Source organism: Giraffa tippelskirchi, chromosome 8 (assembly GCF_054371585.1).
Source record: "Giraffa tippelskirchi isolate mGirTip1 chromosome 8, T2T-mGirTip1v1.2.pri, whole genome shotgun sequence".
NCBI classification, from domain to species: domain Eukaryota; kingdom Metazoa; phylum Chordata; class Mammalia; order Artiodactyla; family Giraffidae; genus Giraffa; species Giraffa tippelskirchi.
Window position 1 is genome coordinate 76,281,186 of NC_137282.1, and position 22,617 is coordinate 76,303,802.

At 42.8% G+C, this 22,617-nt stretch overlaps 1 long non-coding RNA gene across 1 annotated transcript in view; it reads right to left on the minus strand.

Annotated features, from left to right (window-relative positions):
• LOC145519091 (uncharacterized) overlaps positions 1-22,617 on the minus strand; it is a 383,847-nt gene that overhangs the window by 11,942 nt on the left and 349,288 nt on the right. Inside the window, exons 11-13 of the long non-coding RNA XR_014063529.1 lie at positions 6,168-6,343; positions 1,517-1,664; positions 744-1,434 (exon numbers count right to left, since the gene is read on the minus strand). This is a non-coding gene — a long non-coding RNA (uncharacterized LOC145519091). The remainder of the gene's footprint in view (positions 1-743; positions 1,435-1,516; positions 1,665-6,167; positions 6,344-22,617) is intronic.

The window sequence follows — 22,617 nt, forward strand, 5'->3', positions numbered from 1 at the left end:
CCCTTCATCTCAGGGTCCTCAGAGGGCAGACAGGGCAAGGATCCCCAGGGGTCTCTGCTATAGGGCACTAATCCCACCCATGAGGGCTCCACCCTCATGACCTAAGCCCCTCCTGGGAGACACAGACCTTCAGACCACAGCAGGCTCCCCTCAGCCTCCCCTCTTGATGTCCACCCTCTTCTGTTTGTGCGATTCTCCGGGCAGGAATACTGGATTGGGTTGCCATGCCCTCCTCCAGGGGATCTTCCCTACCCAGGGGTTGAACCCAAGTCTCTTGTGTCTCCTGCATTGCAGGCAGATTTTTTCACTGCTGAGCCATCAGAGAAGCCGCTCAGTTTTTTCTTACCCTCCTTCTATTGACAGAGACCCTCACGGACCCTTTCACATGTTTGCTTGCAGCCTGAATTAAAAGGAATTGTTCTTATTTCTGGAAATCCTTCCCTAAGCACTTCAAAAGGTTTAAGTATTTCTTGCCACTTCAACTGTTTGAAAGTGAAAATCGATCAGTCATGTCAGACTCTTTGCTACCCCATGGCCAATAAAATCCATGGAAATCTCCAGGCCAGAATACTGGAGTGGGTAGCTTTTCCCTTCTCCAGTGGACCATCCCAACCCAGGGATCGAACTGGGGTCTCCAGCATTGCAGGCAGATTCTTTACCAACTGAGCTATCAGGGAAGCCCCAACTGTATAAGAACTCCTTAATCGAGAACCCACTGCCTTCCTTCAGACTTGCACACCCACCTTCCAATCCCGTAAACTCCATGATCCAATCACAAACTCCTCCCCAGGAGAAGCTCTGTCCGGAGGTCTGAAGTCCATTCCTCGGGGAAGCTGGTGCAGAGCGGGAACACAGCGATGCCTGGTCTTTCCATGAGATGGTGCCTTTGGCCTTTGTTAACCCTTCTTTTTTTCTTTCTTATAACACGTCCAAACACAGTCTATTCTGATACACAATGTTCTTCTCTTTGACTCAAGTTAGCTCACACAAACAGGAAAATAAGGTATCTCTCTGGTGGCTCAAAGGTAAAGAAACCACCTGCATTGCAGGAGCAGCAGAGACCCGGGTTTCATCCCTGGGTGGGGAAGATCCCCTGGAGGAGGCCATGGCAACCCACTCCAGTATTCTTGCCTGGAGAATCTCCATGGACAGAGGAGCCTGGCGGGCTACAGCCATGTCTTACTTCGGGACAAGAGATTGGCGACTTGGTAGTTGTCTTGTAGTGTGTTAAGCTATCTGGGAAAGCCACGAGGGTAGACAGAGGAACCACAAAGGAGTTTCTTCCCGTATGAAAACACCAGCTGATGGAGAAGGTTGTCTCTGATTTGTGTTTCTCGTTTTGATGGAAGGGTCTCCATTAGAAGCAGAGGTCTTCAAAGCTGTGTGACTCTGAGCGGCTGCAGACACGCGGGTGGGGATTGGAGGTGGCAGAGCCTGTGGAGAGGGCCAGGGTTCACGTTACCATCGGTACTGTAATCACCGAGCTGCCCCGGCTTATGAAGAGCCTGCTGCTGACCTTAACTTCCTCAGAAGCCCTGTGAGTTTCAGTCTGTGGTTCCACAGAATAGGACATTTCTCGGAATGCCTGTGTGATGTTACAACAGGAAGACTTTGCATTATTTTATGTTACCGCAGATAGACATTTTTCCAACTCACAAGTGTCTCTGTTTACAAAAATACGTTTAAATAGTTTTAGCAATCTAGATTCCGAGTTAAGTGTTGACCCCCCTGGGATGCTGTGAGATTATGTTACGAGTGTCTGTTTTCTCACTTTTTTTTTGCCTCTAAAATATGGTCAGGCCTGGCGCCAGTTCACCTGATCTCCCAGACTGATGAAGGTGAGAGCAGGTGAGAAGGAGACAGCTGGGGAGAGGGGGGGCAGTCAAAGTGAGGCTGGAGTTCTGAGTCTGCAGACTACTTCATGGCCAGGTCCCAGGCACGTGACAGTTTGACACATGTAACACATAAAACATCCGCTTTCTTACCTTTGCTCCAGACATTACAGAGGAGGGCTTTTTGTTGTTGTTGATGATGATGTTTAAATTACAAGTTACTTTTTTTTAACCAACATTCATCTTCAGTTCATTACTACTCTGCTGAAGTTAAAAAGGGTCTTGATCCCACTAAATGATCTCGCTTGAGTCCAACTGCCCAGCGATCCAGACATCCCACCTGATCTCAGTGGGACTAATTCTCTCCTCTGTTAGAGTCGAAGTGCCAGGGCCCAGGGGAGATGAACACGAGGTCTGGGGCTGCGGATCGAATGCCTTTGCCCAACCTCGAACTCACACGCTGGAGTGTAACGCCCAGTGTGCCTGTACTTGGACACGAGGCCTCTAAGTAAACAATCAAGGTTACTTAAGTTCAAACGAGTTTCCAAGAGTGGGTCCCTGATCTCATAGGGTTAGTGTCCTTATCGAAGGGACCAGAGCATATGGGCTTACTCTCTCTCTCTGCATGCGCTGAAATGCTGAGTCTGCAAGCCGAGAAGAGAGTCCTCACCCACAACTGAAACCAGATCTTGACCCGGGACCTCCAGCCTTCAGAAATGTGAGAAAGTAAGTTGTTGCTTAAACCTCTCACCGTGTCAGTTGCTCAGTCATGTCTGACTCTTGTGACCCCATGGACTGTAGCCCACCAGGCTCCTCTGTCCATGGAATTCTCCAGGCAAGAATACTGGAGTGAGTTGCCATGCCCTCCTCCAGGGGATCTTCCCAACCCAGGAACCAAACCCTGGTCTCCCGCATTGCAGACAGATTCTTTACCATCTGAGCCACTGAGGAAGCCTCTTGTTCTATGTTATTTTGTTCTGGCAGCTCGAGCAGACCAACGCCCCTGGAGACAGGTAGCAATATGACCAGCAGGTGGTGGCTAGCTGTCAGAGCTAGATTTCTGTATTCTATTGCTACTAACTTCCTTGTAAATATTCTAACCATGAGGCATTTGAATGACAAATGCCCTCTTTCAAATTCAGAACTAGAAATGTATAATCATTAAAAATATGAATACCACTCTAATTTATAATCTTGCCCCTTGCAAAATTTTCAACCTAAGGATTTCTTTTGAAATTAGCCTTTTTTAACGTATGTAATTCAGGAGTCCATCTTTGACCACCTACAAATCAAAGTGCTGTGCTATTTCCAGATGCATCTGCTGCCATGGAAACGTGTGAGGTCACCAGGAGAGCTCCATTGCTATGCAGTGTATGGGGTGTGGGCTTGCACTTCTTGAATTATAGGTAATAATGTCAAGCTTTGGAGGGAAAGAGGTAATGCTGTATACATAAAATCCAAGTGGCAGGTATTCAGTGTTAATTATCTCATTTTTATTTACCAAGTCCTGACTTTCTGAATGGAGAAAATATCTGGGCATATGGCTATTGAGCTAATGACACTAAAACACTAATGTAATATTGATTTAATGCAGGTTTCCCAAAGGTTAAAGATCCTCTGGCTTCTGCATAAACAGCATGGAACAAAACAAAATGCAAAATGCCACTTGGTAAGAATCTTAATGTCTAATTACCTAAATTCAGAGACTTTGGAAGAAGTCTATGCAAATTTATTAACTATTTGGGTATGGTAAAAATGTCTATAAACCAGTTCCACAAATGCGGCAATTCCACATCTTGTATCTGTCAGCACACCCCCTGTACATCAGATTTCCATTTCTCAGTTGCAAATGTGGCAGGTTTTTCCTCCCTTTGTTCCAATGAATTCTGAACTTTGATAGTCTGCATCTTGACATTTGCCCCACTGAGAAATTGTACAAAACCTCAAGACATCCGCAGTCATTGCATCAGGAGCTATTTGTATGGGCAGATGCCTAAAAATGTTGTACTAGTCTCTGTCTTAATTATCACACAGAATAACCATGAGGTACAAAAGGGAACATTATACCCAGCTCCTGAGAGCCCTGGGTGGTACAGAGAAGGACTGAATCACCTTAAAAAGCTTTGAGTCACAGCCTGCCTCTGTTGCTCTGGGGCTTGGAGCAAGGATCTTTGCTCAAAAGGAGTTTATTTCCTGACACTAGCTGGATGAGAGTTTAGACACAAGACAAGCACATCACCACGATTTATCTCACCCAGGATCACTCAGGAGCCAACAGAAAGCTGAAGAACACTTATGTCATGCATCTGCCCTTTCAAGTCACATTTTTGAAATATTCTCAAGATAGTAATTTCATTTCCTTAAAAAGCAATCCCTTGCTTCTTTCTACCTTTTACTTGTGATTGCATCTGACAGATGGAAGCTCAGATATCAGATTATTATGTTGCAGCTTAGTTACTTGTCAAAGTATATTCTTTCTTACTCTCCCTATTATCTTTAAATTGTACTATACTTATACATCAACATTAAAATGCTGCATATGAGGGAAAGTTATAAAGACAAACATCCTTCATGACACAAAAGTCACTCCCATAGGTTACAAAAATAATTCAATAAACATTTGGGTATATGTATATGGGAGCATGTGTCCTCCATGTGTATCTGTAGATTTATTTATGAACATAATGATAACACACTCTCTTGTGGAAAGCTTGGGCAGAAGGACACAGTGAGACCATTTATTTTCCTTCCACGCTAAAGTGAAGCGAGTTAATATAAATGTTGACTAGACTTCCTGTGCTTATAATTTCATAATATATACAAATATTGAGTGCTTCCCAGGTGGCACTAGTGGTAAAGAACCCACTTGTCAAAGCAGGTAGACATAAGAGACGTGGGCAGGTTTGATCCTCCGGGGCCAAAGATCCCCTGGAGGAGGGCACAGCAACCCACTCCAGTACTCTTGCCTGGAGAATCCCAGGGACAGAGGAGTCTGGCAGGCTACAGTCCACCAGGCAGCACAGAGTTGAACACAACTGAAGCTACTTAGCACGGACAAATATCAAACCATTAGGTTGTGCATGTGACTAATATCATAAGAAATGATACCTCAATAAAAAAGCGAGCAAACAAGAATGAAAAAAAAATTCAGATTTTTCTACCCTGGAAACCATGTTAGATTTGTAAAGACACACTCAAATATGTATTTACAACTAAATAGCTGATCTATATTTCAATAATGCCTGAAGACTTCCACTAAATTTGAAGATGAATGATGCTTAGGTACGACAATTCAATGACTATTCTGTCATTTTGAAACAATGTTCACCATGTTAATTTGTGTTAGTGAGAGTATAAGATCAATCTGACAATATATAATTATGTACGTGGGACAGGAGACAAAATTCATTTCATTTAGTAGAAACCCTGTGATATTTGGGGTTTGACAGTAAAAGCAAAGGGAGTGACTTGATTAAAACAGTGAAGTGGGCAGCTCCAAACTCTCCCCGCCTCCAGGAAAACAAACAAGCAAGCAGAAACTCTAAGAATCAACTGTCATGAGTCCAGAAAACAAAGCTTTACAGCAACCATGCGAATGCTGAATCAAGAAGAGAGCAACTTGGAAATAGGAGGAAAGTTCTGTGCCATTTTTACTTGCCCTGCCCACCACCTCCCTGGCTCACAGAAAGTCTCCACGCATAGCCTGTATTCCTGGCATGGGGCCCTGGTCTCTGGTTTTGGAGGGAGCAGGGTAGAATGCCTCCACAGATGACTGTGTTTGCCTGTCCTGATCTGTCTGACGGCTACCTGAGGACTGATACAAGCCTTCCATTTGTTTTACCTCACCCACAGCCCACCTGGGGTAGTGGCTTGATGGCATTGCTTAAAATTATTGTGTGGAAGAGGAGAACTGACAGCCATCAGCTGAGACATCCAATAGATCACAGGTGCCTGGGGGAAAAGTCAGGAGAGAGTTCCCTTCAGAAAGGAGGGCATTCACAAGCATTTAGGTATCCTGGGGTAATTTAGAAAGCCACAGAACTCCCAGGACAGGATGCCTGCTCAGAAAAGGCCTGCGGAGACCCCAAGCTGCACTCCAGGTTCAGTACAAATAAGGTTGTAAATGGCCAGGCTAAGTGTCAAAGTGTTAGTGGCTCAGTCATATCTGATTCTTTGCGACCCCATGGACTGTAGCCCACCAGGCTCTTCTGTCCATGAAATTCTCCAGGCAAGAATACTGGAATGTGTTGCCATGCCTTCCTCCAGGGGATCTTCCCTACCCAGAGATTGAACCCAAGTCTCTTGTGTCTCCTGCATTGCAGGCAGATTCTTTACCATCTGAGCCACCAATTCCCAGGACAGTCAATCCATACAGCGTGAGTGGGGCAGTATTTCTGTTCATTTGCTTTGTTTTGCTTTGTTTTCTGCTCTTGGTATTGAAGGAAGTTTTTGTCTTAACACCATACCAGTTGAACAAAAGGTCAGCTTTCAGCCATCAAGGAGAGTAAAACCTAAGGCAGGGAGAGAATTTGATTGACAGAGATACCACAGTATAATATTCTAATGTCCAATTTTCAATAACAACACAAAACCACAAGCATAAAATGAAACAAGAAGATATGAAAAGTGCAAAAAAAAAAAAAAAGAAAAAATGACTGAAATGAAATAGCCCTTGAGGAAGCCCAGACATTAGAATACAATAAGTCCCCTACATATGAATGAGTTCCTTTCTGAAAGCTTGTTTGTAAGTCTAATTTGTTAGCAAGTCCAACAGTCAGCCGAGGTACCCAACCAACCAATGGACTATATAGTATTGTAATGTAATAGGTTTATAATGCTTTTCACACAAGCAATACAGAAAAAAAAAAAAACACAAAAATAAACATTTTAAATCCTATAGTACAGTTCAGTTCAGTCACTCAATTACTTCCGACTCTTTGCAACCCCATGCACTGCAGCATGCCAGGCCTCCCTGTCCATCACCAACTCCCAGAGCTTGCTCAAATTCATGTTCATCAAATCAGTGATGTCATCCAACTATCTCATCTTCTGTCATTCCCTTCTCCTCCCACCTTCAATCTTTCCCAGCATTAGGATCTTTTCCAATGAGTCAGTTCTTTACATCAGGTGGCCAAAGTATTGGAGTTTCAAAGTGTTGAAGTTTCAACTTCAACATCTGTCCTTCCAGTGAATATTCAGGACTGATCTCCTTTAGGATGGACTGGTTGGATCTCCTTGCTGTCCAAGGGACTCTCAAGAGTCTTCTCCAACACCACAGCTCAAAAGCATCAATTCTTCGGTGCTCAGCTTTCTTTATAGTCCAACTCTCACATCCATACATGACTACTGGAAAAACCATAGCTTTGACTAGATGGACCATTGTTGGCAAAGTAATGTCTCTGCTTTTTAATATGCTGTCTAGGTTGGTCATAGCTTTTCTTCCAAGGAGCAAGCGTCTTTTAATTTAATGCCTGCAGTCACCATCTGCAGTGATTTTGGAGCCCAAGAAAATAAAGGCTGTCACTGTTTCCACTGTTTCCTCATCGTATAGTACAGTACCTTGAAAAGCACAGTCGTGCACACAGTACAACAGCTGGTATACAGGAGCTGTGTCCAGTGAACAGGCAAGAACAGTTACTGACTGGAGAGGGAGGGGAGGTAGGAGAAGATAGAGTGAGGGACTGTCAGCAATAGGAGATGGAGGGCCTGACATTGATGGAATGCATGTCTGCATCTTTGAAAGTTGGCAACTTGAAATTTCACATATAGGGGACTTCCTGTGCTAGATGAAGACTTTAAATCAACTCTTTGAAATACTTTCAAAAAACTAAATCAAGCCATAAGCAAAGAAGTATAGGAAACAAGAAAAAAAGATGAGTGAGCAAAATGGAATATCAATAAAGAGGTAAAAGCTATAAAAACAGAAAACCAAGTAGAAATTCTAGAACTGCCAAGTAAGTGGAAAATTCATTAGAAAGTTTCAACAGCAGATTTGATTGGGCAGAAGAGAATCAGTGACCATGAAGATAAGGCAACTGAAATTATCACGTGTGAAGAGCAGAAGGAAGAAAGAATGAAGAAAGGCGAACACAGCCTAAGGGGCCTGTGGGTGGCTGTCAAGCAGACCAGCATATATGAGTCCCAGCAGGACAGTGATCTTCAATTATACAAAGAGATTATTTCTCATAATAAACCATGAGGCAAGAAGGCAGGGAATGATGTAATTAAAGTGCTAGAAAAACACAAACACACCTGTCAACCAAGAATTTCAAATAAAATCTACCTTTCCAAAATAGGAGGGAGAGATGCCCTGGTTGCCCAGTGGTTAGGGATCCGTGCTTCCACTATAGGGAGCAGGGGTTCAATCCCTGATCAAGGGACTGAGATCCTGTGTGCCACACACAGCCCCCCAAATATATATATATATATATATATATATATATATATATATATATATAGAGAGAGAGAGAGAGAGAGAGAGAGAGAGAGGAAACTATGACATTCACAAACAAGCAAAAGCTTGAGGGAGTTTAGAGCAACCCTCCAAAAAGTGCTGATGGGAGTCTCTCCGGTGGAAATGAAAGAACTCCAGATGGTGAACACAAGCAGTATGAGAAAACAACACCATTAAAGGTAACTAGAGTTAAATGTAAAAGGTAATATTATAGAACTCTTGGTTTATAATTCTTATTTTCCATATGATTTAAAAGGCAAATGTGGAAAACGGTATTTATATTGTTCATATCTATGTTAATGGGTCCACAATGCAGACAGATGCAATCCGTGAAAATAACAATATAAAAGGTGAGGGATAGAGATGTATAGAAACAATGTCTATATAATTTTGACCTTTGGCATTATTCACACTGGAATGCCAAAATGTGACATTAACTGCAATCCCCAACCACTAGTAAAATAACAACAACAAAAGACAGAAAAGGAAAGAAAAAGAGAATCAAAATGGTATAACACACACACACCAACTGTGGACAAGGAAATGCAATAATGGAAGATTGAAGAATAATAACAAGAACAGAATATATATATATATAGACATATAAGATATACAGAAAAAATGTTGTTAAATCACAGAAATAAACTTTCCCTATCAATTATTACTTTAAATGTAAATAGACTCCCCAACTAGTGAAAGTTGCTCAGTAGTGTCCAAGTCTTCGCCACCCCATGGATTAAACAGTCCATGGAATTCTCCAGGCCAGAATACTGGAGTGGGTAGCCTTTCCCTTCTTCAGAGGATCTTCCCAACCCAGGGATCAAACCCAGATCTCCTGCATTGCAAGCAGATTCTTTACCAGCTGAGCCACAAAGGAAGCCCAAGAATACTGTCCCTTCTCTGGGGATCTTCCCGACCCAGGAATCGAACCAGGGTCTCCTGCATTGCAGGCGGATTCTTTATCAACTGAGCTATCAGGGAAGGCCCAACTAAGGGAGAGATTGGCAGAATTAAAAAACAACAACAACAAAAAAAACACCATTTATCTATATGCTGTCTACAAGAGACTGCCTTTAGATACAAGGACATAACAAGGTTAAAAATTAAAGGATAGTGAAAGATATTTCAAATACTAACCCAGAGAGAGCTCTTGCTGCTGCTGCTAAGTCGCTTCAGTCATGTCCGACTCTGTGGGAGCCCGTAGATGGCAGCCCACCAGGCTCCCCCCGTCCATGGGATTCTCCAGGCAAGAACACTGGAGTGGGTTGCCATTTCCTTCTCCAGTGCATGAAAGTGAAAAGTGAAAGTGAAGCCGCTCAGTTGTGTCCGACTCGTAGCGACCCCATGGACTGCAGCCTACCAGGCTCCTCCGTCCATGGGATTTTCCAGGCAAGAGTACTGGAGTGGGGTGCCATTGCCTTCTCCTCAGAGAGAGCTCGAATGATCATATTATCAGAAAAAATAGGTTGCCTAAAAAGACAAGCAAACAGAGTTTCAAGCGATTAAGAAATACATTATATAAAAGTTTGTTACATCGTGAAGATGCAACGGTTATAAAACCACATGCCTAACAAGAGTCCCAGCATATATGAAGCAAAAGTCTGACAGAACTGAAGGGAGAAAAAGACAGTTCTACACTTTCAGTGTAGATGGAACCACCAAACAGAAAATCAGTGGGGAAACAGGACTGGAACCATGCACACTGCTAGCCAATCAGACTTGATAGTCAGAGCTATTCAATGAACACATTCTTCTTAGCTCAGCATTTGCCAGAAGAGGCCATGGGTTAGATCACAAAACATGACTTACTGAATTAAAAAAAAAAAGAAGAAGAAGAAAATTGAGATGATACAAAGTACCTTTTCCAATCACTTTGAGTGAAACTAGAAGTCAGTACATGCTAAGTCCCCGCAGTTGTGTCTGACTCTGCAACTCCATGGACTGTAGCCCGTCAGGCTCCTCTCTCCATGGGATTTCCCAGGCAAGAATACTGGAGTGGGTTGCCATTTTCTCCTCCAGGGGATCTTTCTGACCCAGGGATTGAACCTGCATCTCTTATGTCTCCTCTATCAGGCAGGTAGAAGAAACACTGGGAAATCCATAAATATTTGGAAATTCACACACAAACAAAAAATGGGTCAAACAAGAAAAAAAAAAGTGAAATCAGAAAATACAAGGGAAATTAGAAAATATCTTGAGGTGAAAAAAGCAAAAATACAAACGTTGTGATTCAGTGTAAACAGTGCTCAGATATGTAAATAGTTAATAAGCACATGAAAGACAGTCAGCATTATTCCTCCCCAGGGAAATAATCAAAGGGAGGATAAGATACCTCTTGATACTTATTAAGGTGGCAATAGCCAAAAACATTGAAAAATGACTAGCTGTTTATGAGGTTCTGGAGAAATTGGAATCTCATACACTGCTGGTGGGGATGTAAAATGTGCTGTAGCAGTGGGGACAGTTCAGTTGTTCCTCAAAAACTTAAGCAGACAAGAGGAGAAAAAACTTAAGCAGACAAGAGGGAGATAGAGGATGAGATGTTTTGATGGCCTCATCAACTCAATGGAGGAGTTTGAGCAAACTCCTGGAGATAGTGAAGGACAGAGGAGCCTGGCATGCTGCAATCCCTGGGATCGCAAAGAGTCAGACAAGACTGAGCGACTGAACGACAATGACATGAATGGGATTTCACTACTAGATATATTCTCAAAGGAATCGAAAGCAGGACTGATTTTTTTCAGATGCTGCTGCTGCTGCTGCTGCTAAGATGCTTCAGTCGTGTCCACCTCTGTGCGACCCCAGAGATGGCAGCCCACAAGGCTCCCCCATCCCTGGGATTTTCCAGGCAAGAATACTGGAGTGGGTTGCCATTGCCTTCTTCTTTTTTAGATGAAGAAAATTAATTTGAAACAGGTATCTTTGTTAGAAGACAGTGAATTTATATATATATATATATATATATACATATGTATAAACACACACACACACACACCCAACACAGAAAAGACAGAGGACTATATTCCTGAAACCTTGATTATATAAAAGTAGGTAAGATTATATAACGGATACATTTCCTTAGTAATGGCAAATAACTGACAAGACAAATCAATCTGATTTTAGATGAATGGAGATTAATTTTTCTGTAACAGCATTGCCAACTATTTACTGGGTCATAAACATCCACCAGGCTGTCCTTGCCAAAGAAAATATACAATAAACAAGATATATGCCCTTAAAACAAACAAAGCATCAGTGACAACAAATTGCTTCCCTTATCTCATGGTTCATTTGAGATGATCACTCCCTAATTATCAACCAATTCTTAGGTTTATAATTCTTTTTACTCACATGCAAAAAAAGAAGAAAAAAGAATTGAAAGCAGGGACCTGAAGAGATGTCTGTACAGCATGTTCACGGCACCATTATTCACGACAGCCAAGAGGTGGAAGCGAGCCAAGTGTCCACAGACGGATGAATAGGCAAGCAAAGGGTGCTCTACACGTAGAATGGGGTGTTAGTCAGCCATCAAAAGACGGAGGTCTGAAAAATGCTACCACATGGATGGATCTTTGAAACATTACACTAAGTGAAAGAAACTGGGCACAAAAAGACAAATAGTGTATGATTCCACATCAGTGCACTACCTAGACTAGGCAAATGCATAGAGACAGAAAGCAGAATGAAGGAAAGCCCACACTGACCTGGGGAATAACGGACAACATGCACAGCTGGAAAAGAAACGTCCTGAGCAGCCCCATGTGGCAGACATCACTCTCCACCCCATTTCTCATGTGCACACTTGACTAAAAGCAAAGAGGAGAAGGTCCTGCCCCATTCAGTCAGCAAAATTTCCAGACGCTCCGAAAGTACAGACCGCCAGAAAGTACAGCTGCTTTTAGCTTATTACTTACAGAGAGTCTAATCACATCAAATAATGTCCTGGGTTTACTCTACTGATCATAAAGTGCACAGTTTACCATTTAAACTTCTATATATAAATAAGATGCATTGCCACAGCATTTTGTTACACATACTTACACAAGTACTTACGACTTTTTGTGGTTTTAAATGAACTTATTCCTGCCCTGACTCCTTAAGCATGTGGCTGAACTTCCCAAATACCTACTGAGGAACTTGCTTTGAGCTTAATCCATAAATCCTAGGAAATTTGTCCAATACACATACACATATTCAGCTGTACCAATTATGCGGTAAAATGTAATCAAAACTGTGAACAGATAATTAGTCATCAAAAGTGACGATATTAGTAATGGATTTCAGATTGATATCGGAATATATTAAATCCTTTCTGAATATGACTCAGTCATATGTGATGTAAAAGAGTTTTACACCCATTTAATCAGTTTTCTGAGTAAGTTGACTGCTGAAAGCAAACTACACTCGTAGGAAGGGCAAGTCGACTGATTAAGTGCTGGATGTGTGCAGTGGTCACTGTGTGAGGGGCTTGGGGATCCCTGAAGGCACACATTCTGCTCCTGAAATCGCTCTTCCAGCATCACTGGCCCCCAGGTTACTGCCCTCTCAGCTTTCTTTCTTCTGTGCAACTTCAGTATTTATTGAGAGCAGTTAAACGTCCAACCTTCTCATTTGACCTGCCATGTGTTTCCAACCACTTCATAAGTCTGGTTGGGAATATGCAGCAGGAAACAGAGAAATGTTTGTGTTTAGCCACTTCCTAAAAGTACCCTCCTCCAGTAACGTTTCTGCTTAATCATGACACTGAACATCCTCCAGTCTCCCCGAAAATTCTTTTAGGCTAATCTCCCTGGTCCTGCTAACTCCACTTTGAATAATGATTTTCAGTTGCTTTCACTGAAAATAAAGTGTTGACAGTAAACAAACAAACAAACAAAACCCTACCTTGAGATTCTCTGCTAGACAGACCTGCAGAGCAAGTGGTTTGGAAAACCAGTGGAGACAACCAAAGTCTATGGCAAAAAAAAAGGCCATTAATCTTCAGAGACACACCCACACACAAAAGGTGAATCCTGTGTATTTAGGTTTCCTCCCAGTGCAAATGCGGGACAGCTGGTTCATCTTTGAATATATCATAAAGGAAATGTTCATGGCTCCAAATAAGGTGAAGGATGGAGTTTTAAAACGCATTCAAGTGTTTGTCAATTTTATAAAACAGTCTTCAGAGCCCAGGGCTAAATTCCTCTGAGGGATAGTTAATACCATGCAATCATCTGAGTGGTGCTCAATGCATATTAGTGTCCTGGATGCTTCAGGAGGCTGGTCAGTAAAGAGACCTTTGTTTAACCCAGCCTTGGACAAATTCACTAACCAGACATCCCTTTTCTGAATTAATAATTATTGATATGTTTTGTCCAATATCACAGAGAGGATGGAGGCATGCTTTTTATTGTATTGAGCAGAGAATAAGGTAAAAATGGAGTTCACTGCCAAAGTCTAGATGTTTTGACAAAGACAAACCTGAATGGAAAGTGGGTAAAAAGTGAAACTCAGCAGTCAAAGCAATTTGAAAACCTACTATTTCATTTTCATTAGCCTTTAGTATAATATGGGCTTCCTTAAAGTCCGTCTAGTCAAGGCTATGGTTTTTCCAGTGATCATGTATGGATATGAGAGTTGGATGGTGAAGAAAGCTGAGCACCGAAGAATTGATGCTTTTGAACTGTGGTGTTGGAGAAGATTCCTGAGAGTCCCTTGGACTGCAAGGAGATCCAGTCAATCCTTCCTAAAGGAGATCAATCCTGGGTTTCATTGGAAGGACTGATGTTGAAGCTAAAACTCCAATACTTTGGCCACTTCATGCAAAGAGTTGACTCATTGGAAAAGACCCTGATGCTGGGAAGGACTGGGGGCAGGAGAAGGGGACAACAGAGGATGATATGGCTGGATGGCATCACCAACTTGATGGACATGGGTTTGGGTGGACTCCAGGAGTTGGTGATGGACAGAGAGGCCTGGCGTGCTACAATTCATGGGGTCGCAAAGAGTCGGACATGACTGAGCGACTGAACTGAACTGAACTGAACTAATGGCTGAGACAGTAAAAGAATCCCTGCCTGCAACACAGGAGACGTGGGTTTGATCAAGCAGATCCCCTGGAGAAGGGAATGGCAACCCACCCCAGTATTCTTGCCTGGGAAATCCCATGGACAAAGGAACCTGATGGGCTAGAGTCCAAGGGGTCACAAAGAGTCAGACATGACTAAATAACACTTTCCTCCCCTTTCATATAATATAGAACAGCAAGGATATTTAGGTCAGATCTCACATCATGAGAACTCTGGGAGTCCTAATGTCCATTATGACTTATTTACAGAAGTCAGAAGGACTAGTATACTCTTGAAATAGTAGTTGATTAAATATTATAAAGAAATAAAGGGAAATAGAGTTCACAGCTGTGGTTTCGTTCACAGAGGAGGTGTGCGGTCTGGTGGGGCACAATTGCTAGATGACATGACCCTTGTTTCCTCAGACCATTCGCTCCTTAGTCTCTGCCCTCACAAGCACCTAAGGGGCACTCACCTCCCTACTGGGCACAGTCCATGCTGAGCGTTTCCACTGCCAGGCACTGCCTGATGGAGGGGGCAACTATGGTTTACATGGATGACAATTCAATCTCCTGGCTTTTTTAAAAACCTGCTCAGGCTCAGTTCCCAAACTGCCATGTGCTTCCCGCAAATTCCAACCAGTTGAAATCAATCTTATTATCACAGTAGTAATTGTTCACAGCTCTGTGTGTGTGTCTGTATGTGTGTGTGTGTGTGTGTATAACTGAATCAGTTTGCTGAACAGCAGAAATTAACACAATATTGTAAATCAGGTATACTTTAATAAAATAGGTTTTTAAAATATTGGTCCTTATTATAAAATAAGTATGTTTCACTTTCCCTAAGGTTTGAGGATTTAGCTATTTAGTCTCAGCACCTTCTTTTCTTTCAGTCCACAATTCATCAGTTCAGTTCAGTCACTCAGTTGTGATGGACTCGTTGCAACCCCACGGACTGCAGCATGCCAGGCCTCCCTGTCCATCACCAACTCCCAGAGTTACTCAAACTCATGTCCCTTGAGTTGGTGATGCCATCCTACCATCTCATCCTCTGTCATCCCCTTCTCCTCCCGCCTTCAATCTTTCCCAGCATCAGGGTCTTTTCAGATGAGTCAGTTCTTCGAATGAGGTGGTCAAAATATTGGAGTTTCAGCTTCAGCATCAGTCCTTCCAATGAATATTCAGGACTGATTTCCTTTAGGATTGGGATTCCCTGGTTGCTCAGATGGAAAGCGTCTGCCTGTAATGTGGGAGACCCAGGTTCTATCCCAGGGTTGGGAAGATCCCTTGGAGAAGGAAACGGCAACCCACTCCAGTACCCTTGCCTGGAAAATCCCATGGACAGAGGAGCCTGGTAGGCTACAGTCCATGGGGTCGCAGAGTGTTGGACATGACTGAAAACTTCACTAACTTCACTCCTTTAGGATTGACTGGTTTGATCTCCTTGCAGTCCAAGGGACTCGCAAGAGTCTTCTCCAACACCACAGTTTAAAAGTATCAGTTCTTTGGCACGCAGCTTTCTTTATAGTCAACTTTCACATCCATACATGACTACTGGAAAAACCATAGCTTTGACTAGATGAACCTTTGTTGGCAAAGTAATGAATCTGTTTTTAATATGCTGTCTAGGTTGGTCATAGCTTTTCTTCCAAGGAGCAAAGGTCTTTTAATTTTATGGCTGCAGTCACCATCTGCAGTAATTTTGGAGCTCCCCCAAAATAAAGTCTCTCACTGTTTCCATTGTTTCCCCATTTATTTGCCATGAAGTGATGGGACCAGATGCCATGATCTTAGTTTTCTGAATGTTGAGTTTTAAGCCAACTTTCTCACTCTCTTCTTTTACTTTCAGTCAAGAGGCTCTTTAGTTCTTCTTCACTTTCTGCCATAAGGGAGGTGTCATCTGTATATCTGAGATTATTGATATTTCTCCTGGCAATCTTGATTCCAGCTTGTGCTTCATCCAGCCTGGCATTTCACATGATGTAATCTTCGTATAAGTTAAATAAGCAGGGTGACAATATATACCCTTGATGTACTCCTTTTCCGATTTGGAACCAGTCTGTTGTTCCACGTCCAGTTCTAACTGTTGCTTCCTGACCTGCATACAGATTTCTCAAGAGGCAGGTCAGGTGGTCTGGTATTCCCATCTCTTTAAGAATTTTCCACAGTTTGTTGTGATCCACACAGTCAAAGGCTTTGGCATAGTCAATAAAACAGAAATAAATGCTTTTCTGGAACTCCCTTGCTTTTTCAATGATCCAACAGATATTGGCAATTTGATCTATGGTTCCTTTGCCTTTTCTAAACCCAGCTTGAACATCCAGAAGTTCATGGGTCATATACGGTTGAAGCCTGGCTTGGAGAATTTTGAGCATTACTTTGCTAGTGTGTGAGTTCAGTGCAATTATACAGTAGTTTGAGCATTCTTTCACATTGCCTTTCTTTGGGATTGGAATGAAAGCTGACCTTTTCCAGTCCTGTGGCCACTGCTGAGTTTTCCAAATTTGCTGGCATACTGAGTGCAGCACTTTCACAGCATCATCTTTTAGGATTTGAAATAGCTCAAATGGAATTCCATCACCTCCACTAGTTTTATTCGTAGTGATGCTTTCTAAGGCCCACTTGACTTCACATTCCAGGATGTCTGGCTCTAGGTGAGTGATCACACCATCATGATTATCTGGGTCATGAAGATCTTTTTTGTATTGTTCTTCTGTGTATTCTCACCACCTCTTCTTAATATCTTCTGCTTCTGTTAGGTCCATACCATTTCTGTCCTTTATTGTGCCCATCTTTGCATGAAATATTCCCTTGGTATCTCTAATTTTCTTGAAGTGATCTCTAGTCTTTCCCATTGTATTATTTTTCTCTATTTCTTTGTATTGATCACTGAGGAAGGCTTTCTTATCTCTCCTTGATATTCTTTGGAACTCTGCATTCAAATGGGAATGTCTTTCCTTTTCTCCTTTGCCTTTAGCTTCTTTTCTTTTCTCAGCTAATTGTAAGGTCTCCTCAGACAACCATTTCATAGTGAGTTTTATTGAAATATATTATAGTGTTTGGGAGTTGTGACTTACTCCAGTTTTCACTAAAGACAGAGGTTTTATTTTTATTTCTTTCCTTTTTTTTCAATATAGTTTTTCTTAGTTTGGAGAAATGAGAATGAAGAACAAAAGCTAAAACAAAACTAATAAAAATATTTGTTAACCATTTTTCTTTTTAATCCTGTCCCTCCTTTGACATTATTACATTCTTCTTTAACAATTACATTATTTTGGTTGAAATCAAGGTACTGGTAAGTTACTACAGTATTTAGGTACTGGTAAGTTACTACAGTATTTCTCTAACTGGACCATTTGTTTATATTCTCTACTCCCTTCTGTACTGTACACATTGCCAGTTTAATTTTTATGAATATAGCATAGTATAAAGGTCAGGGGCTATAATATTTATTTATCCACTGAACAAATATTTATTGAGAAGCTATTGAAATTACTTCAGAAAATAGCTGAGGATAAAAAGAAAAGACTTTATGGAACAATATAAAAATAGAGAGAGACAATAAAAAGTAAACAGATACGTAAGTTACAGGGGCAAAAAAATGCAATGAAGAAAAATTTTCTTGAAAAAATGACAGAAGTTTTTTTTCTAGGTAGGGTTATCAAAGATTTATCTAGGAAGCTGATATTTGAACAGAAAGAAGAAAGTACTGAAGAATGGAGTGATATTAATATCTAGGGAGGAGCATCCTGGGCAGAGGGCAGGGAGAGTCCAACAGGTCTGGTGGGAGCAGAACTGATACCTGGGAAGAACAGCAAGGAAGCCCTCATGGCTGGAAGGATGGGGCTGGGGTGAGAGTGACCAGGGCAAGGTCAGAGGGACTGTTGGGGCAGGGTCATGTAGGGCTCTGGGGTCTCAGCAAGGATAGGGTACACGTCCGTCAGCAAGAGTACAAGGGGTTCTACAACAGCGAGACCCGGAGTTGGCAAGAGGGCTTAGAAGGGCAGAGAGGACCCTCATGTGTCCATCCCACTCCCTCCTACTGTTGGGTACACTGAAGCCCAAAGAGGACAGCGTCTTTCCTGAGGTCACCGTGCCACTCTCCAGGGCTCACGGCTCCACCTAAGGGTTTCATCTGTTGAGGCAGTGAATCCTTATTACAAAGGATGAGAATTAGAAACTCTGGCTGCTGTGTGACAAGGTCAAGGGTCCTGGTGAGCTGACCTTCTGATCTAGGATCACAAAGTCTCTACAGTGTGATGCTCGGTCTTTCCAGAGAAGTACCTGGGCTGTGGAGAGGGGGGACCTGGGCCTGGGGGCATCAGATCTGAGGCCATGTCCTCCTCCCGCCCTCTCACTAATGGGTTGCTCGATGCAGACAGGCACGGGGAGTACTCTAGTTTCAGTCATCCTGTCGGCAGAATGGGAATGACCTTGCTTGGGAACAACAACAGCCTGGAGGGTTGTTGGGATGGTAACATTAAGCAATAATGAAGGAAACGTCACGAAAGAGGCAGGGTAGAGACGGGGAGACTGGGCAGAGAACAGTGGTCTTCTGGAGTGATGAAGAGTTGCCAAACCTCAGCATTTGGTTACTTCCTGGGCTTTGGTTCATGAAGGGCCCCCAAGCAGACCTTGGCCGATTCTGAATCCCATCAATACCACTGATGGTTCCCTGTATCTATCCCTTGCCCTGGGCTTTCCAGGTGGTGCGGTGGTAAAGAATCCATCTGCCAGGACAGGAGACGTGGGTTCAATGCCCAGGTCAGGAAGATCCCCTGGAAAAGGAAATGGCAACCTGCTCCAGTATTCTTGCCTGGAGAATCCCATGGAGAGAGGAGCCTGGTGGGCTACTTTCCGTGGGGTCGCAAAGAGTCAGACACGCCTGAGCACGTACACATCCCATGTCCTTGGCTTCTAACAAGTTGCCATTAAGATCCCTATTAGATATCCAAGTAGAAATGTCTGGGAGGCAATTGGAGTTCCTAGTATGGAATTTAGGAGAGAGGTCTGGTTGTGAAACGTCAAGCTTAAGAGTCATCATAATGTTTTTCTATTTTCTCAGTTAAATGAAAAGAAGGTCATTAGATGGAAAAGAAAAGAGGGGTGTTGTTAGTTAGGAGGCAATGTGTGAATAGTTATTTCAAAGAGAACTTGATGAGAAAAACACAGACCCACAGTAGGACTGACACACAGAAGGGGTCTGTGGAACTTGGTCATCATGAATGTAAAGTGACAGCAGTCAGCAGAGTCGGGGATTCTTTCCCACCAGTTTTCAGGTATCTGGATGCTGCCTGAATTTGAAAAAAAAATCAGATTTAATTGAGGGATTATGGAATAAAGATTAGAAAAGTTGAACTGCTGCTAAAAGGGAAAGGTTCATACTAGTGATAGATCATGGTATCCCAGCTGGATATGAAGGGAGACAGGAGCTGAGTGGCAAATAAAGAAAGCAAGATGCTTCAGTGGATGGACGTCTCCGTGGTATGAAGTGACAAGTCTGGATATTTGAAGAAAGGATGTGAGAGCTACGAGGTGATGGTCAGAGAAGGTCATCCTTTCAGGTGGGCTCCGGAAGGTTGCAGAGCTGCAATACAGTCACCGAGGCGTCCCTATGGGCAGTGGCGCCCGCGAGTGTAACGGGAGACAAAATCAATAGGAGTGAGAACGTCAAGGAACTAAAAGGCCTGGGGTGAGACAGGCTGTCTGCACCACTACTGACCTTGCCAAGAATGCTGAGAGTTGAAGTGACAGAAGACACTGAGCCAGATTTTAATTCATTCCATGAACAAGGGGGAGGGAAAGTGGGTGGTAAGTGACTCTGGAAAACATGGGTACCCATAGTATGTTCCCACTTGTACTTCGAAGGGAAGATCTGTTTACAGGGAGGAGTGGGGGCCAGTCTTCTGGAAGTGGGAGTGAAGTTTAAGGAGGAAACCTATCATGTTTCCAAGATCCAAGGTACAAGGGGAGGTGCTGGAGAGGATAAAATAGACGCCACTGGGTAGGATGAAGGGTCAGCGGTGTCCTCCTGGGAAATGAATTTTAGAGCAAAGCAAGAGAGGCGCATGGGGTGTGACAGATAATGGACTTGGACTCTCAGGAGGGGCCTCAACTACAGGACTTGTGTCATCTCGGAAGGTGAGATTGCATCCTGCACGCTCTGGTGAACCGTGGAAGATGGGGGCTAGTGGAATAGTAGATTTTGATATGAGCATCCCTGCGTAAGGATGGCAGAGAAGGCAATGGCACCCCACTCCAGTACTCTTGCCTGGAAAATCCCATGGACGGAGGAGCCTGGTAGGCTACAGTCCACGGGGTCACTAAGAGTTGGACGACTGAGCAACTTCACTTTCACTTTTCCCTTTAATGCACTGGAGAAGGAAACGGCAACCCACTCCAGTATTCTTGCCTGGAGAATCCCAGGGACGGCGGAGCCTAGTGGGCTGCCGTCTATGGGGTCGCACAGAGTTGGACACGACTGAAGTGACTTAGCAGCAGCAGCAGCAGCATAAGGATGGAGCCAGCAAGCTGGGGCTGGAGTGAGGAAAGACTTGAAACAGGGCTGGAGTATTAGTTCCAGAGACGATGAAGCCATGGGCCAGGACTGTGGAGACAGAGGCAGGGCAAAGGGCAGAAGAGAAGATAAGGGGGCAGAGAGGGAGGAAAGGGAAGATGAGAAGTGGATGGGATTTAAAGGAATGGGGTTCACTCTTAGGATTTAAAGAGATGGGATTAATTCTGGGCCCTGAGTAGGCAAGACCAGACCCAGAGGGCCCAAGAAGCTGCTACCTAGGGACAGCCTATAAAGTATTGGCCTACAGATCAGAGTTGAAAAGTGAGTGACTTGATAGATGCATTCATTTCCTCTACACCATCCATGAAAGCATGAGCCTGAGCACTGCACTTGCCGGCATCCACCAGGAAGGGCAGACAGAAAGACTTGTTCTAATATGAAGGCAAAGCGATGTTTAGACCACAGTTGCAAGTGTGTAACTGAAGGCCTTGCTTTGAATTGCAACTTTTAAATCCCCATTTTCTAATCCCCCAATTATTTTTTCATATGTAAGGGGAAGGGGACGAGTAAGGAAATGTGAAGTGAAAGGGAAGAGAAGTACAGGCAAATCGTTTTCATTTTTTAAGACATGTGGGTAGAGAGGAAAATACACTTTTCATGCTCAGTCAGATAGCTTTTTCTGTTCAAATGTCTGGAAATCAAGTGAATCAGGTAACTGTAAACCTCTCTTCAGGGACCCAAACAGGGAAGCAAAAACCCAAGCTCAGTCAGAACAATTGGAACTAAAATGAGCTAAAATATTTACATTCACAAATAAGGTTCCAAACTCCAAGTTTTAAGTGTTATCTTTCAAATGCATTTTGTGCACTTATGCAATGCTGAAAAGGACAAAGTTACTGTAAATTTAATCCAAACTCTTTTTCTTTGCAAATGCCTAGAAAAATGCAATGCTCTCCTATAAAGCCTACAAAAGAGAAAATATGAATTTATGCTCAAAAATGAAACAGCAATGTAATCAAGTGCAATTTATTTTAACAAGAATAACTCTTCTTGCAAAATGTTATATCAGTGGACTATTAGTTAACAACCCAGTTAAGAGTGAGGTCAGAGATAACAAAAATTATTCTTTGTTATTTGCATAACTTTAGATTTGTGGGTAGTTTTTCTGGCTCTTAACTTTTAACATAACTAAAATCAGAAACAACTTTACTGTCACCTCATCTTTCCTTAAGTAGCCATAATTCTCGTAATTTGGTCCTGTCAATAAAACAAATTTTATTCTCATAAAACCTCACGTATAACAACAGGGAAACACGGAAGACGTTGAAATTGAAGTGATTTTCTGAACGACAGAGCTATTTTTAATAACACCTTTGGCATCACGCATGCTGCTGAGTGAACAGTAGATATTGGGCAATGGATTCTTTCAATTAAGCACATCGCCTCAACAGAGCATTCAAGATAAGTGAAGTAAGCGATTCTGTGAAATAACAGAAATTATGTATGATTACAGCGGGTTCTGAAGGCTTCAGGCAAACGCTCCAGGAAGCATTCTACATCTGAAACGCCCAGTCCTTACTCTTGGGTGAGTCTCAAAACTGTGATACAGTTTTGATGCAAGGTTGATTCCAACTCAGCGTTAAATAATTAGGATCTGATCAATCAAGAGTAGAGAAATGGATGAAAGAAAGCAGCACTACCACTTAGGGCAAACTAAAACTTAGAGCAGATTATATCTGGGCCGAGCGAAGGTGTTATATCCTCCACT